The 18022-nt window shown below is 40.7% G+C and overlaps 1 protein-coding gene and 1 long non-coding RNA gene across 3 annotated transcripts in view; both read left to right on the top strand.

The window, feature by feature from the left end:
* The window catches only part of ARHGAP6 (Rho GTPase activating protein 6), a 327498-nt gene that overhangs the window by 39696 nt on the left and 269780 nt on the right, over nucleotides 1-18022 (top strand). Inside the window, exon 1 of one of the 2 annotated variants that reach the window (XM_027675164.1) lies at nucleotides 11281-11674. The exons of the other annotated variant lie outside the window; for it this stretch is intronic. The gene's annotated coding sequence lies outside the window, so the exon portion shown is untranslated. Of the gene's footprint in view, nucleotides 1-11280; nucleotides 11675-18022 lie in introns of those variants that run through there. 2 annotated transcript variants of the gene reach the window in all.
* On the top strand, nucleotides 11614-16665 carry LOC113963728. Its single transcript, XR_003532924.1, has 2 exons — nucleotides 11614-11688; nucleotides 16313-16665. It is a non-coding gene; the product is annotated as an uncharacterized LOC113963728 (long non-coding RNA).

Genomic DNA, 18022 nt, shown 5'->3' with positions numbered 1-18022 from the left:
ATTTATGCCAATTCCCGTCCTATCTAGGACCTTTCTACAGTGAGACTTTTGAAGTTTAAAATGTGTGTTTAGCAATAGACTGGCAACAGCCAACAGTATATATTTCTGCTTTAGCATTTTTCTTTTTTCAAATGCAGATACATAAAGAAACTTTCCCTGCGTATTCTTCAGATTAATTTCTGCTGTATCCAGAATAAGATATTAGACCTTAGGGCAAGAACAGAACATGATGATCTGGGTTGACCTTGATTGAGGCCAACCGTTCCTGTATCTATCCCAGTGTTTTGTGGCTGATATAAATCAACTTGTGACTTCTTTCTTTTTTTCATAAGTACAAAATTACATGTATTAAAAGCAAATGAACACTTACTCTAATTTTTGTTAGATACATTGGCTCCAGATGTCAGGTACATAACCTGCTTGAAAATTTATTCCTTTTTTTTTCCCCTTTGTTTTTTTATGCTGAATAGAAGATGTGTTATTGTGGAGTGGATGAAACCTTACTAAATGTTTGATTTATCTTATTCATAGTAAAACTAAGAAGGGCATTATAAAAACAGCTAAAAGCTTGAGAGCCTCTTGGTCCCCAAAATTCTGTGCTTTGTCTTACACAGAGGTTTAACTTTGAGGCAGAAGTATCCCCTGTCATCTGATAACAATTCCTGTGATGGGAAGGCGGTATGTTGAAAATATGAGTAATCAAGAAGGAAACCAAGACAAAATCAGAACAAGTGCTAGGAATAAGATCAGTGAAGAAAATATTGTTGTTCAGGCTAACTGTTGACAGGATAGGGCTGAGAACTCTTACCAAAGAAAGTATCTTTTCTTTGATTGTATTGTGTAGAAGAGGTGAGGGTGTTGCATGCTTTTTGTAAGAGTTGGACTTTATCAGACAAATGTACAACTCCATTGTCATTTCTTTCTCTGTCACAAGTAACATCCAAAAGCAGAATTTTGGTTTTATGGGTCAGAAATGCATAAATGCTTATATGCACTATATGCACACCGGTGAGCACATATGTAATTTACATTTCTGATGCAACAAATTAACTAGATGGGGTTAGTAGTGAAGGTCAAAATCTAATAAGGCTATCTGCTTCAGCATAATGTATTTCATTTTGGTACTAAAATGGTGAAGCAGGACTAGACATCTAAGCCAATACACATGAAAAAGTAATGAACACATTTTGTACTGATTGAAGAAGTTCATCTTGCTCAAACTTCTTGACTGCAGAAATAAAATAACTATTGACCTAGTTCTAAAAATATCAGGGATCAGGTAATATCTTAATTCTGATTTATTTGGTTCAAACTTTGAAATGTTATCGCTTGCAGCTGGCAGATATGCAGTGGTAGGGAACAGTGCCATCGTGAAATGCTGCAGACCGAAAAAAATCACCTGCTTGTCCTGGGATGAGTGCCATTGCTGTCTGACGGAAATATCAGGCTGGTCTCTCATCCTCTGAATGCAGGTATTTCTAATGGGAGAGAAATTTACCTGTATAGTGTTGGGAATGATGCAGTAAGAGGAAGCACATAGCATTTTGCATGCAACTTCTTGTATTCAAACATAGGACTTTTTTTCTTTTTTCCTTTTCTCTAAAGGCAAACCCACAACCTGGTAAATATTAGAAGCAGATTGCTCATGTACTGGAAGAGATTCTTGGCAGCTGTTTGTTTTGGCTGGTTCCATTTTAAAATAAAATCCTAAGAAAATAATAGAAAAATCCATGTAGAGTATTGTACCTTTGTTTGGCATTTGTAGTACAGTGAACAAAGTTCTCATTAGAGTTATCATCATTTTTACATGGTAGTTTGGCATCTAGTCAAAACTATGTATATTCATAAATAACTAGGCCTATGCCTGGAATATTCAGGCAATATATGATATTGGTTTTCCTTGTTGGCCTTGGTTTGCTGTTTTTTTTTGTTTTTTTATTTTGCTTGGGCATTAGATTTGAGAGCTGGGTCCAATGTTTGAATCCAATTTTTGGATTATTTTTTCCCCGTTACTCCCCTCAGTCTTTTTGCACAATCCTTTGATCTCTTATATTGAAACTGGGTTGCAGTTAATCGTACAGGATGGACTTACTGAAAAGGGAAATGGAGCAGATTGATGTTTTCCCATTTTTAGTCTTTACATCCTTTTAGATCCCAACTCAAAGGTGAGACAGCAAAATGAAAATCAAAATCCTCATCAGTTTATGATAAGCATGGTCTTCACGAAATACTGCAGCCTTCAGATCAGAGGTAGAGGTATTAATCTCTTGCAGTCCCTAAATGCTTTTGCCCTGCTTAAGCAAGCTGCTACCAATAGCCAGTTTGTTCTATAGGATATTGCTAGATGCTTTTTATTACCTCTCTTGACAACCAGTTACTACTCTCTTTGGATGCAAGAAGGTTTGTGGGCCCTGAGCTGTGACCTTGCCTCCCCTTTGAACTTGAATCCTTGGATGAAATCTGGACCTTCATGTAGACTTTCTTCCATACATATTTGTTTAGTTTCATGCTGAATTGACTGACTGCTTGCTCTGGAGTTTGCCTTGTTTTCATTTTATAAAGTTACAGTAAACTTATTTCCTGTTTCCTTCTAATTTCTTAATTTAGTGCATTTTAATGTATCTATCCATGTTTCTTTGTTGTGTGTATAATGTCAAATAGAGAAGAAAATCTGGGATGATATGAAGGAAAGCTTTATCAGCACCAACATGGGAATAATTCTGTTATTTCTGGACAAAGGCCACAAATGAGTTATTCAGGACATGATAAATGACAGGGAGACTATTGTAAGAAAATTCTCTATCATGCATAACCCACATAAGTCACTGTGCATAGGCAGAGGAGTACTTTCAAGAATTTTAAATTCTTGTTATGACTAGAATGAATTCAAAGTATAAATGTAAGTTTATTAGAACAATCCTATTGAATGAACAACTTTGTGGTTTTTAGAGCAGTTTAGATGTGATGAAGTCTTACCAAAGGACGACAGGCTCTGGGAGATGCTTGACTAGATGGGATTGTTGGCCAACTCCCTCGAGGGCCCCATCTCCATCTCCAATCCAGTTTGTCTCTTCTGAAGTCAGGAATTTCTGTCCCCTTTCTCACCTACCTTCTCATTCCCAACCTTTGTCCTAGCACCCTTAGTGCAAGCTGATTAGGCATAGTGGCATTGCATGTATAGTAGCAGTGTTTTATTTTGCTAAGCAGGCACAAGAGGAACTAAAGAGCTTGTGTATTTTTAACAGAACAACATTCTAGGTCAGGGTTGATTTATAATGATATGAGGGTCTAGTTTGGTCAAGAAAGAAAACAAATGCACTTGAAGCATGCAGGCAAGAGCCACAAAAGTTTGGTGAGACATGGTTTTTGTCATCTTTAGCAGGGCCTTTTCTGTGTTGTTCAGCTGGGATCACTGGCATACATTGCCCCTTTGCTCCAGGGTCCCCGTGGAGCTGTGATCAGCCACACGTTGCCTCTGACTTGAGGATCCACTTTTTTCCAAGACTAAATTATTTAGATTAGTGAAGTTAGAGTTTAAGAAACTTCTCCAGTGGCATAAAGGACTACCTTTCAGTCCTGCAGAAATGCCAACAGCCAGACGTACTTTGGTGATGAACTTGTTTGTAAGAGAGCAGCTACTCTTCCTGCTTTTCACCACACTGAGTCTGGTTTGCCCAGTGCCTCCAACCATAACATTTTTGTTTTGTGAACTGGAAGAATATAACATCTTCCTCTGAGATACAAAAATAAGTAGATCATTTGAAGCTCCACTGGGGATCAGGAATGTTGAGAGAAAATCAGATGGAGGGATTAATTGTGGTTTTGGGGGTGGGATATATTTGACCATAATTGTGATCTGATCCTTAAGAGAATATAAAAAACCAAAAAGCTGGGCAGGGTTCAGATTTCTAATGTCTAATTTTTCACTGCTGATAGTGTGTCTAAGCAATCTGCTGTGCTTTAGGAAAAAGGTCTTGAGTTTACAGCAGATAATTTTGTAGACACAGTTCAGTGGCTGTCAAAAAATGAAAAAAAAAAAATTAGGAACTACAGAGAAGGAATAAAGAGGAACCAGAATCAGTTTTTGAAGCAGTTGCCTGATCCTCCTTGCCTCCTCTGCTTTTTTTGCCTGAGAGTAGTCTCAGGGCCCACAAGCTGAAATCGCTTCAGGTGAAACTCACCCAGAAGATGCACTTCAGAAGCACATTTAATGTTTTGAATGTGCAAAGAGACATTCAGTCTTATCTGCTCCAAAATAACACCCCCAAACAGGTATATGGAGTCAAGTCCTCTTCTCTGCACAACTGCCCCTCTGGTAGCCCTCCGGCCACCATCCACGTGCCGATGTGGAGGTAGCCAGAGAGGCTCCTGCTCTCAGCTGGTGGATGGAGGAGTGTGCTGTATAGCTGTGCTTGCTCTGCACTCATGCTCGTCTCCAACTATCTCCAGGTACTGGGGACTGACAATCGGCCAGATTAGACTTTTGGTCTGTTCTAGTTGTATGAAGAATATCGGAATCTTAATTTTAATGGAGACATTAATAAAAATATTATTGAGAGTTACTGAAAAATAATAATGGCTATATTGGGTTTTTTTGGGTCCTTTGATAACTAAAGACATTACGAGGACCAATGTATTTGTTGCATCCCTTTCTCCATGTAAAAAAGAGGAACATGTATCCTGTAGCTAATACAGTCCACATCCCTTATTAAGAACAAACTTATCTCTCTCCTGAGAAGTAGATTTATTGCTGCTGTTAGCAAAGGCCTGGGAATGGGATCCCCTGGCTGAGTTGCACTCCAACGCTATCTGTCCTTAAAATTTTCCCTCTGTAACCTTTTCACATCAGAGGATGTTTTATGCCTCCTGGTAATGCTCTGTCTTAATTCATTCTGTACTATATAACTTGAATATAGTGTTGTAGCTAATTGCCACCATCTGCATGTAAACCACAACAGTTTTTTTCTACCACATCTCATAACAGCAGCTGACCTCTATCTGCTTGGAATGTGTCCAAGAGCAGACACCTACCTCAGATCTTTTGAGATGCTGTCAGTCCCTACTTCTCTCTGCCAACTCCACATGGTACAGGACCAAAGAATGGTTTGGGTTGGAAGGGATCTTAAAAATCCCATGGGCAGGGACACGTTCCACTAGACCAGGTTGCTCAAAGCTCCAATCAGCCTGGGCTGGGACACTTCCAGGGATGGGGCATCCACAACAGTGCAGCTTCTTTCAGTGTCTCATCACACTCATCATAAAAAACTTTTCCTCTATGTCCAATCTCAGCCTTCCCTCTTTCCTTTTAAAACTCTTGCCCCTTGTCCTGTTCACTGCATGCCCATGGGAAAAGTCCCTCTCCAGCTCTCTTGTAGCCCCCTTCAGGTACTGGAAGGTGCTGTGAGGTGTCCATGGAGCCTTCCCTTCTCCAGGCTGAGCAATCCCAGCTCTCTCAACCTGTCCTCATAGGAGAGGTGCTCCAGCCTTCTAGACCCACTCCAACAGGACCATGTCTGTCATGTACTGAGATCCCAGAGCTGGACACAGTATTCAAGGTGGGATCTCATCAGAGCAGAGCAGAGTATGCTCCTACCCTATGGTGATTTATGTCAGTCTCAAGTAGCCTGGATTGAAGGGAGTATGCACAACTTATTTTTTCTGAGCCACAAACATGCCTGAAAGTGCCTGGGAAGCAATCCCTGGGGACAGTTTATAACAGGAACATTTCAAGTTGCCTCCATTATCTTAATGCCGTTCAGTTTGAGGCAACTTTCTTGTGCAGTGCCCAAACCATGTGCCATGAGGCTGAAGGAGGGTGTCAGCAGCAGTTTGAAATGAAAGGGGATAGGTACAGACACAGAACATTTGAGAAGTCCTGCTTGTTCCAGTAATTGAAGAAGTGAACATTTTAAAAGAGAACACTGTGCAGAAATTGTGAAAAACTTAAGAGAACTCTGGCTCCATGCTCTCAAGCAGTTTTTTTTCCTCATCGAGATATCCTGCAGTGGCCCTGCGTACATGAGCAGTGAGGTTTTTACAGATGTCAGTCCTATTCATCTCAGGGTCGTAGGGCCTGGTACACTCATGCATCAAACCTGGGTTTTTGCTATATAAAAGTGTTCAATTTCCAGATGAACACCAATGATTAGTGACTAACATGCATATGCCTGTACAGAAGGAAGGATGCTGATCAAGTGGTGAGCTGTCAGTTCTCTCTCCTTTCTTCTCTACTTTAAGTTCAGACTTTGGCTGCTGTCCCTGGAACCAGCTGCTATCAGACTATGGAAGATCTTCTTCTTATGCCAGCAGCAGCATCTGGATGCCTGGCACAGCTCTTTGAACAGTTGTCTTGATTTCTGTTGCGGTCAGCATGCAGCTGGAATTTTTTATCCTGCCTGGATGGTTTTTCTCTTTGGCTCACCTTGAATTATTTGGAATTTATATGTTTCCATCCCATGGGGGAACAGGACTCTGTGCAGTTACTTCTCAGTACTTGTGTAGAGGATCCTTGCAGCTGAAATATAGGGAGAATTCCATTCTGCCTTTGTGTTTGTATGTGCTTTTTATAGGAGAAGCACACTAAAATTTACTCTTACCCTGAAGCTGTTGTGTACTTACAGAGTGCATGCTGGGACTATGAGTACAAAAGCAGAAACTTTTGTACTGCAAATTTAAAAAAATATATTTGGTATCAGAAAATTCTAATTATACAAGCAGAAACTTTCTACATTATGTATTTTTTGAAATGGAGTTTCAGCAAGGATCTTGCATGGGTCTAAGGTAGGATTCCTGCTAGCAAAAACAGATATTAAAGCAAAAAAACCCCATCTGAATTACTAGTGATGGACCTCACCCTACCCCATCACCTGGGAGCCACATTGAGGTTCCCGCTCTACCCAAGTCAGTGCTGTGACAACCTAGCTGCAAATTTGGGGTGTTTTCCATTGCAGCCTTTTATTAGGCCAGCTGAGGTAAGCCACATAGCCTGCTGGCTAGCATGTGTGCCTGAGTGACAGGAGCTCCCTGAACCAAGGGGTGAATTGGGGAGATGGAGGAGGATATGTCTGTCCTCAGAAAGTTAAAGAACTATGTTTAGTAATGCTGTGAGGCAAAACTAGGTATCAGTGGTGCATTTTGGTTTTTTTAAGGGTCTTGTTTGTGGCCTGGGCCATACCATACGCTTACTCTCTTCTCATGCTTGCTTACTCTTACTGCATATGGGTCCAAGACAGCTTGAGTGCAGAGTCCATCATCCTCTCCCATCTGCCTCCACTGCCCTTTGCTATGCTGAGACAGATCCTTGCCTGGCTGCAGTTTCCTCAGTCTGCAAGCAATCACATAGCCCACAACAGGAGAAGCCAGAGGATTGCTACCAAATTAGGAGACGGGGTTGCTGGCTAGGTCAGCAGAGATACTGTGGAAATGTAAAAGCCAGGTTTCAGATCTGCCGGCTGCTCTGAAGAAGCCTGAAGTAGTTTCTGGAGCACCAGCTATTTTTGAGATTGCAGTGGAAGTGAGCAAATATTATGGGTTTGCCTGGGGTTTCCTTTACTTAAGGCTGGGTGGTTGTCACTTTTGGCACTTCTAGATAACTTTATTTAGGAGAAAAACTGCATTTCGTTGTGTACAAAAGTGCTGTTCCTGAACTGCACTGGGAGAATCCCTAATGGGAAAGCACAAAGTGGTGTGTTGATACTTGCGGTGCTGCTGCTGGGCTTACAGCTGTAGCCACGGTGTGAGCTGAGGCCCAGCAGCCCCTACCCCTGCACAGCTTGCCTGCTGCCCTGCTGTACTGGATGGAACCAAGGGAGAAGGGGTTTTGGCCTCCTCAAAGTCTTGCATCTCTATGGAAGTAGCCAAAAGAGCCAAAGGGAGCTGTTCTTGACCAGGAAAGCCTTTTGCAGGTGATTGCTTTGTGTTATGCCACCCTGAGTGGCAGGAGAAGGAAAGGAGAAGCTGAGTGTGAGCAGCTAGGAATAGCTGCTGGTCCCATTGAGAATGGATGGAGGGGACTGCTTTCACTTGTCTCCACCAGCCCCTGTCACCCAAGGTCCCTCCCAAGCAGCAGTGATCCCTTGTCTCCCCATGGCTAGACCTTCCCAGGTGAGTTCGGGATGTAGAGTGAAACAGGGCAGAAGTCTTGTCAGCTATTATTCATTACAACTCTGACCTCTTCAAAATAATAAGTAGGGCCTTATTTGGCTTTTGAACCAAAAAGGTTGGGACACCATTAGTTTATTTTGTGCTAGCAGCAAGTGAGCAGCGTTACTCGCAGGACTTCATGCGATCTTTCCTACCTGCATTAGCTCAGTATTTCCTTCGCTTGGCAGATCTGCTAACTGAAATAACAAGGGAAGATGTGACTGTGGTTACACATGGTGCTTGGCAAGGACTCTTTGTCCTGTACGTTAGCCACATATTTATCCTTCTGCTATGCGTACTGTCAGTTTTTAATTTCCTCCCTTTTTTCTGTATTCCAATTTCCATTCTTTTTTTCTTCATTATCTTTTCCTTTGCCCAACCTTGTTTCTCCCTATGGTTCAGTGACTGTCGTCTTTTATCTTGGATTTTTCCTTTAGCGTCAGCGAGAAAAGAGAGGGTTCACACATACCACACACAGACATCTCCTACGCACACCCCGTGCCTTGGGATTCCTGCCCATGTGGACATGTGCACATGGCCAAGTATGTCTAATTGGTTTTGCACCAGTAATTTAACCTAAGCCAACTAGCTTTTGTTAAATCCACGGCTGTTGAATAAGGCATAGGCAGGAACCACAAACCATATGTTTCTTCTGTTTTACCACATGCTGTTCTGACTGCATCTTAGAAGTAACATGGATATGCCCCTAGGGAAGTTATGCCAAGGTGGGGTGTTTACTAGAAGACAAGTTGTCGGATTTGTAGTTTGGACTGATCATACTGCAAATAAAAATCTGTGTATATGTTCTATCCATTTCAACTATTAGCTATCGTTACTACAGACTGCTTTCTTTTTTTCTTTTTTCTTTTTTTTAGCAGGGGAGGAGTAATTTTTGTGTGTTTTTTAATATATTACTTGTAACTTAAAGGCAGGGTATCTGAAACCTGCAGCTGTGGGTAATTCCAACTTCATTCTAGAAAATACACATTTAATCAAAGGGAGGTCTTCCGATTTCTGGACATTATCCAGAGTTCAGTCCAATTACACTTTAAGCAGAGGCAGAAAAAGAAAAATTTCAGTCATTTTTCTCTCTTTCTGGCAGGCTGAGAAAATGTGGAAAGTTCTCCCTTTTTTTCATGGACACTTTGCTTTGTGCCACACTTAACTGGCTCTGTTGATGATACATATCCAATCTAAAAAAAACCCCTTAATTTATAAAATGTTTACATTGGAGAATATCCTTCTCCAAAACTGTGCTGCTGTTTTTAGCTCTGTTAGTGTTGGTGTATGGAGGATGACTGACAAGAAGTGAACATTAACAGTGATCTTAGGCTGCTCCAGGGAATGGTAATTCCTACCTGAAACATCCTTAAAAATATCCTGTGTGAACACTTAGTAGCACATTAATGGTTGTGTTAAAGAGCATAAGGCTCCACAGACTTTTGCTGAAAAGAGGGATCATTATGAAACAATTTGCATTATAGCAAACATGGAGGAAACTGTTTTGCCTCCCACAGACCTGAGTGAGCACACAAGGAGGGTGAATGGTTACGGCAGGTCCTCCCCGTTCCTGCCGCTTCAAATTGGTCAGATCTTCGTTTCCTTGATTCTACATATTTCTGAAATTCCAGTTTCTGTTTCTTTTCTGACTGAGCAGTTCTAATATCCCAAGATTTTTATCAAATATAGTCTAGACTAGTTAGGGCAAACACAGACAGTATAGTGAACACCTTAGTAACTTTTCCAAAGGCAGGATCACTCCTTGATTAACCAGTTTTTTTTTTCTTTCAAAATGAGTCACTGTTGCAAGATTTGTTCTCTTCATACTAAATTCAAGGCCTATCACAAATCCATCTAACTTTTTTCTTCTGATTAGCAGATCAGAAATGATGTGGCCATGTGGAGCAAAGCACTCATCCAATGTTGACTTCTTCTGCTCTTTCGATATTTGGGGGTTAACCTTATGCCAGCAAGATTTTCTATGTTAGATATTGTTCTGGCCTTCTGCAGCCTGCATAAAAGTATAAGGATTTGGCTTATTCAACAAAGATGTAATTTTTTGTCTGTGACTCACCTGGATCAAATTTCTTTTGCTGGCTTATCCAGCAGAGTGCAGAATGGATGTCATGGAGAATGGAACCACCATCAGAGGATCTTCCTAGGTGTATTTTCATAATCTTTGCCATGATTAGATTAAGAATGAAAGGGTCCATGGTGAAATGTACATCATGAGTAGCAAATTTCAGAATATATCTGTTAAAATCAATGTAATTCACACTTTTCTGAATACTTAATATGCAGAGTCAGGCAGGCAACACTGTACCTCTAAGACTGCCAAGATAAACCCCTCTGTCTTTGTGTCTTGGCCTAGAAAGAGTTGACATTTCATGCCATGTGAGCTGACTGAGTGCTGCACTTCTGTGTTTGACAGATATTTTCAGCTCCCACAAACAGAACTTAAGAGAAAATAATGATGATCTTAGTGTATCATCTCACTTTATTGCAAATGACAAATGGAAAAGTAATATTGTTTTCATAATATTTCAGGCATGCTTCCTGACCACTGTGTTACTACCCAGTCATGAATGATGTTGGTTAGGAATTTCAAAAGGGAAATACAATAAAATAAGAGCATTAAGAATTTTAAAATTATTTGTCTTGCTGTATCAATTTAGCCCAAGTAGAGTACTGAGCAGTGTTATATTTTAAACCTTAACATTTTTACTTTCGGTGGTGCTGTGTAATTGAGCTGCCAGTCTACCTCGGTTTATTTTTTTCATACCTTTGTTACTCCTTCTACAGAAGTAGCACAAAATATTCCTTTTCCCTACTGTGATTAAGATTCATCATCTCAGTAGGATTTCATTTTTCATTCCATTTCCATTTTCTTGGTAAAGCAGTGATGGATCAAAATCATATCATTGTGTACCAGCTAAAAGAGTTCAAACTGACAAAAACAATCAGTCCTAAAAGAGAAACCAGCTTTGCCATAACATCTGTTTCTTTCAAGGAAGGAATAGTTTCATTTGGGATGGAAAATATGTATTTATGGATATGAAAATGTTTTCTGTGGTACTTTGGTGCATTTGCTACATTCCAGCACTGCATTTTGTGTTAGTACAGACAGTTTAACTGTCTGTAACAGACCTGCTTGTGCTAGCTGATAGATGATTAACCTTCATAATGCATTTCATACCCTCAAGCATTTCTCACTGCAGCATATTGCCACACTAATTCCTCTTTTGTTACTTGAACACCTGTATCATCCAAAATGTGTAGATATAAGATTGCTTTAAGCATTAAATTCAGGGGGAAAAGCTCTGGAAATGCCACTTGTGAAATGACATTTGTCCAGGCTGGGGGAAACTCTGACAAATGCTTTTGAAGACCTTTGGTGAATTTATTGAACTGTTATAGTCAAAAACCAATCTTCTCAAGAGGAAAGATGGCCATGAAAATAGCCAAGGACTGGTTTTGAGAGGAGAAAACTATTAGTGGCTGGACCATTCTGTAGCAGGACAGGAGAACACTTGTAAGTAAAGCATGGTGATTTTGGAGATCCTAAGCTTCATAATACTGACTGACAGCATTGCCTTGGGCCAAAGCATGTGTGAATGCCCATAGACGAGTTACAGTAGGGTCAGAACAGGCCAGAGGAGGAGACAGAGGTAGAAGATCAGACACAACTACACTGTTAGCTTGGAGAGGGGGCTGGGGCCTGGAGCCATCGTGGAGCAGAGTAGCCACGTTTGCCCCTTTAAGTTGGCACACATTAAGACTAACACTTTCAAGTGAGTGTATAACCTTTCCAGAAATTGTGTATTACCAGCAGGAGGCTGAAGTACATATGTTTATTTAAAAGACCTGGTTGTGCTCAATTTTTAACGCATTGATCTTTTTTCTTCTTTTCACTGTTTCTATTTATCTATTAATAGCTTCTTGGGTGGTAAAACCAGGCAAAATAACTCTCAAGACATGCAATTACTGATAATGTGGCAGCTAGGGAAGGATTTATGCTGTTCTGGTTGGAATGGTCTTAACAGAAAGGCAGCAAACTCTGGACATAGGCAGATCAACAAAAAAGGGGAAATTTATTACACTTGGCAGCATTTGTTGTTGTAGTGAGTGGGTGTGAGAGAAATATTTTCATGATTAGCCTCAGATTCAGGGCACAGTGTTGGATCAGATGGTTAGTAAGAATGTCTATCTTGTCTGAAGTTACTATGCTTACAACATCGATTGACTACAATTAATAACTTGTTCCAGGGCGTAAAACTTCATTGTTTCCATTTCCATTTTGTTACAAGTCCTCCCTTCATTACCATCGGGTCACTTGTGGCAGAACTCCAACAAGGAGCTGGGGCTGCATGTCTGTGGGTTGTGTGTTCTGGATTCACAGACAGGGACGGCCTGTCTCTGAAGAGAAGTCCTCGTGGTTGCCAGCAGGGAGGTCAGGGCTGTGATGGGGAGCAGGAGGGCTGCAAAGAAGGGAGGAAGAAGACACCAATCTCCTGTCCTGCTCTGCTGCCAGGTCCAAGGTACCTGGCAGCCCCTGCTAGCTACCTGTTTTCAGCACCATCCCCACTCCACAGCGCCTCTGAGTCTCCTCTGTGGATGCCTTTCTGCATATTTATGTCTCCTGGATGATGAAAGTTGGCTCGAAGGCATTAAATTGCAGGAAGTGACATATTGTAGCTATGTTTTGCCTGTGATGTCATGGGATTCACCAAGAATCCCATCCATTTGCAGGTGAAGGAGGTGTCACCTCTTGTAAGCAAAGGGGGAAAATCCTCTTTGAGAGAAAAGAAAGTCAGAGGTGAGCTCTAATAGAATTTCTTTCCTCCTTTTTCTCCTTTTTTTTTAACAGATTAGTGAAACAAAAACATATTTGCAAGAAGATAACTCTAGGATTTTTCAGCATACTTCTGTAAAGCTCAAAAAGATGGTGATGATATGCAGCAAACATACATCATCCATTGTTGAAAAGATTGAAGGAAAAATCTTGGTGTTACTGGAATGATAGAAGCTTAATGTCCTGACTCTGTCATGCAAAGATATGTAGAGAAAACCTATTCAAGAGATTGTCAGAATTCATCAAGCACAAAGAGCTGTGAAGGCAGTCTTAAATTTTGAGATTGATGGGATTTTTGCAATACAGAACATTTTAATTAATTTTAGTGCTGGTGTGTTTCTTGTCAGCATGTTGACTTTTGGCACTGGTGTCACAGAGTTTGAAAATACTGCATCATATATGGAAGCAGCAATTGCCCATGCAGGCACACTATAAAATGCCCTTGGTAGACTTGAACATTTCAGTTGTTTATCACATACAACAGGGATGTGACAGGCTGGCTAAATACAGTAAAACTGGAGAAGAAGAATGTGGGACCATAGCTTTCATTTTTTTGAATTGCTGAACTGCTTCATAAAACTAATCTCTTTAAGGACAGAGGATCAAATTCTCATCTGTCAACATAGCCAGAGTTACCCCAGCAAATCTGGAATGACTCAGGAGACTCTCAATCTCTCAAGCCCTTGATCTTTGTGTAAACTCACATAGCATGACACACCTGCTGTGGTGGAAGCTGTCAGGCTGCAGAGATGGGTATGGGGAACAGGAGGACTTTATCCTCTAGCAGAGATTTACTCTAGAGGGAGAAGTGCTGAGTGGCTCATTCACACTGAGCAGTTAAATGGTAGCTGGAACAGCGAGACAGATCAAAAACCCTTCAGAATAGCAGAAACAATGAGATCAAAGGGAACCAACTTACTTGTCTTGTTAGGTCTGCTTTTCTTGCTAATTTTCTTTTTATCCTTTCTCCCTTTTAGCTGGGTTTATATTACAAATTGTATAAATTGCAATGTGTATGTGGCCCAGCAGTGAGCTGTGAGCTTCCTTAAACATTTATGTCAGGCTAAACTGAGTAATGGCTGGTTGCATCTATTTTGACTAAACCACATGGCAAAATACTTAATAAGGAAAAGCAGTAAAAATAAGATAAAAACAGATAAGGGGAACTGTGAACATCAGAGAAGAAAATCTCCCTGCCAAAGGAGTCACAATACGTGCTCCATCCTTTCCCTCTTTCCACACTGTGGACCAGTGCTTGTCTTGTCTAGCAGGAAGCAGAGGCACCCTCATGGAGCAAAACCCAGCATCTCCATCAGCAAGTGATCTTAATGGTGCTTGCAGACTCTGCGGGACCAAGGAGCTTGTGATTGTGCTTGTGGTCATCATCCCATGGACAAAACCCTTTTCTGAATAAAGCTTGTGTGGTGCTGAGCAGGAGGGAGCCCTTTGCCCTGGTACAGGTGCTGTGAAGTGCACTTTAGTACATGGGATGTGACACAGCAGTAAAGCTGCAGGCATGGATTTTGCCAGGTGCCAGTTAGACATGTACTCATGGACATGCTTTATCTTGGCTTGAAATGCCTTGTAGGATGCTTGATAGCCTGCCTTGGGATCTGCTTGTAAATTGGCCTCCATCTACTCTGTCCACCCTAAAAACAACCTGTTTCTTTGGACAAAGAGTTCATCCATCATAATCTTGTTAAAGAATTCATTTTACCACAGTGGTTTTGATCTGCTTTGGCCTCTTTTAACAAAGTCCTTCAAAGCCCATAATTTCCTTCCAAAGGAAAGAAGCAAACAGTGTTATTCTAAATTTTGCCTTAGTTTATCATACATTTTACAAGCAGGTCACCATCTGCACTGTAATGACTTTCTTCCAGGAATATTTTTTTTGTTATGTTCAAATGAATTTTTATAACAGAATTGTTTTTCACTTAGCTTTCAGTAATGTAGCTTTATGAAACTTTCACCTGCATGTAAGTCAAATTGTGTAAATCTTATTACAGTGTTCCTATATATTACTTAGTAACTGAAGATAATTTACTATGGAGAAATATTTTACTATTGTAACTTTTATAAACAGCAAGTTTTGAGTGGTATTTTTCTTGCCCCACAAAATAACAGCACTGAATACTGATTCTTGAAGCTTTATATCTCTGTGTGACAATTATGAAAATATACTGAAGGCCATGGAAGCCATTTTTTTTCTGGATATTTCATAACATCCCAGACAAATAGTGAACTAGATTTTCTGATGCCAGAATTTTTTTCTTCATCTGGTTATTCCAGTATTGCTCTTGCTCTTCTAGTACTACAAAATAAGAAATACAAACTTTTGCTGCCAATCTTGATAAAAGTTCTTAGCTTCCAGTTTCACAGATCTGCTACAGCTGCTTGCCTTGTACCTTGCTCTTGATTCAGCACAGCAATTTCAATACGTTTATTAATTAGATAGTAAGACATGACTAAAAACAGTGTCCTTGAAGCAGAGCTTATAGTAAACAACATACTTTTCCATTTCTTATCTACATAATAACAGTGCCTTAAGAAAACACCAGTACTTTCCTGAAAGCACTTCAGCTTTCATCTGTTGTGCAAGTAAAACTAGAGTGGGTTTTAACATTGGGTCAGCACTGTGCTCTTTGTGTGTGGGCTATTGCTGTGGACAAATCTTCTCAACTACCTGTGCCCCACGTGGAGCTACACTTACTCTCAACTTTTGGGGTGGCCTTGCAGGTTACTGGGATGCATGCTAACTATAATGGTATATTTTATAAAGCGAGTAGATCAGCTGGAGAAGAGGAACATAGAGTCATAGAATAGTTTGAGTTGGAAAGGACCTTAAAAAATCATCTTGTTCAACCCCACAGCCATGGGCAAGGACATTAGGTAACACTACTGCAGTCAAAGTTGAATCACATGTCTGGGGACTACACTGCTAACCTGCCTCAGTGCATAAATAAGGTCGTCTGTTGTGGCATTTGAAGGCCATGGTAGTGTCACTGTGATGATGTCCTTTCACCCTTTGGTTTCTGATGTTTGGTTCCTGTTCCCCATTTGCAGCTTTGGAGCCTGCACTTTGGTTGCAGCTGGAGAATCCCACAAATTGAAATTTGTCTATTGCTTCTTCAAACTGTGATCTAGCCACTCCTACTCCTCAAAAAACTGGTATATGAAGTGGGGTTTTTTCCAAATGTAATTTTTAGCTTTCCTGCTTACTAGTGACTGAAATAGTGGGAAAGACAATCATTGTCACCACCATTTTGCTCAATTCTAATTTGTTTTCTCTTTATACTCGCTCTTTCTTTCTTTAAAAAGGAATAAAATTTTATCAGGCCTGGATGTGGTCCTAGAGATCTCTTATCTAAGGAGAAGGAAAGATAATCACACCGTAAGGAGATCAGGGGCTCAGATCCCCTTGTAAATGACAGCTCATGGGCATGAAGGTTCTTACTGCTGATTATGTGGTGTGTGTCTTTGCCTTTGCCTTCAACATAAGGCTCATTTCTGAGCTGGAACGCACTGTGGTTTCCCAGCCACCCCCTCAAGGCTGCCTTTGCTCCAAACAAAGTGGAGGTACCTATTGTCTCAGCATGGTGATGGAAGGCAGTGATCTTGATTTAGAAGACACTTTTTGTCCATGAATGGGGGAGTAAATAACCAAAACTGTATCCAGTGGCTTTGAACATCTGTTCCAGTGCTGTCTGGGACCATATGAACCATTTATAACCTGAGGAGGTTTAAGTCCATAGTTATTAATTTGATGTCCTTCCTGTACATTTCTGCTTGATACTTTAATTTCCAGTTTACACTTGAATTTGATTTTTTATGGATAATAATACTTGTTTCAGAGAAAATGAAAATGTGCTGCTTACGTTTCTATTTGTAATTTACTTGTAATCAGTAAATTATCTTAATTATTATTTTAACATAATCTTAATTCTAGTTTAACATACCATTTAGATAGAAAATTTACTGTGTCATTTTCCAGGAATTGTTCAGGTTTTAGGCAATTCAAAAATATGAATAGCTTTTATTGTGTCATGTATATATGTGTGTGTCTCATCTATCCTATATATGATATCATATAAAAGGAATATCCTTTTAAAGGAAAAAATTAAATCTGAACCCCTATAAAGCAATTCTTTTTCTTTCAAGCTTCCTGTCTAGACTTGTAGTCAGAAAAAATCTCCAGGAACTGGCTCTTCCGTTGCTGTCTCTAGCACTGTAGCCTGCTCACTAGGGCTGGGTGATAGGCAACTCTGCTCAGTCTGTTCAGCAGCATCTCGTGCCTCCATGTGAAGACTTGCAGGAAAACAGCACCATTTTTAATCAGATGTCTGCATGATCCTGGGGGAAAAGAGGTGGTTTCCTATCTCTGGAGTTTACGTGGCTGAAGAAGAAAAGCGGAACATAGCACTTGGTCCTAACGAAGACTTTGCAATGGTATGTGGGTGTCTGACAGCCCCTATGTGAAGATCTCCAAAGAGCCTCTCAGTATGTTGTTTGGTGGTTGGGGTTTTTTCATCTTTTTTGTGTGGATTATTTGGGTATTGTTGCTTAAAATATCAAGGGTAGAATCCTGGTATCCTGCTGCAATTGGTGGGAGTTTGCCAGCAGGTTTAATAGAATTCTGTAAATGTAAAAGTGTTTTCTTCTAAAGTGTTACACTTTATGTTTGTTTTTAAAAGAAGCCCTCTCTCTGGCAGTGCTTTAGCTTGGGCTTTGGTGATGCCCCCTGGCCTCCGGGGCTGCCCGAGGGGCTGTGCCAGCCAGCTCGGTTCCCGTGCTTTCCAGGTGGGCTGGACTGGGCTGGCTTCTGCATTAGCCAGGGGCCAGATATGGTGAGAGTCGACTTTTGCTGCTTGTTAAAGAGAGCTGGATGGACTCTGCAGCTCAGTGAGAAGCTCGTGAGCAAGTAAGGCCAATGGCTTATGAATGTAAGGGCTGGGTAAAGCAAACAAGTTGGTGTGGTTCCTTTTGTCACTTCCAGATTGTTGGAATCTCCCCTTATCCAGTAATTGCTGC

Source organism: Neopelma chrysocephalum, unplaced genomic scaffold (assembly GCF_003984885.1).
Source record: "Neopelma chrysocephalum unplaced genomic scaffold, ASM398488v2 Primary Assembly neopelma1_25, whole genome shotgun sequence".
Classification (NCBI taxonomy): domain Eukaryota; kingdom Metazoa; phylum Chordata; class Aves; order Passeriformes; family Pipridae; genus Neopelma; species Neopelma chrysocephalum.
The sequence above is the reverse complement of the archived record's forward strand: the minus strand, read 5'-3'. Positions and strand labels throughout refer to the sequence as shown.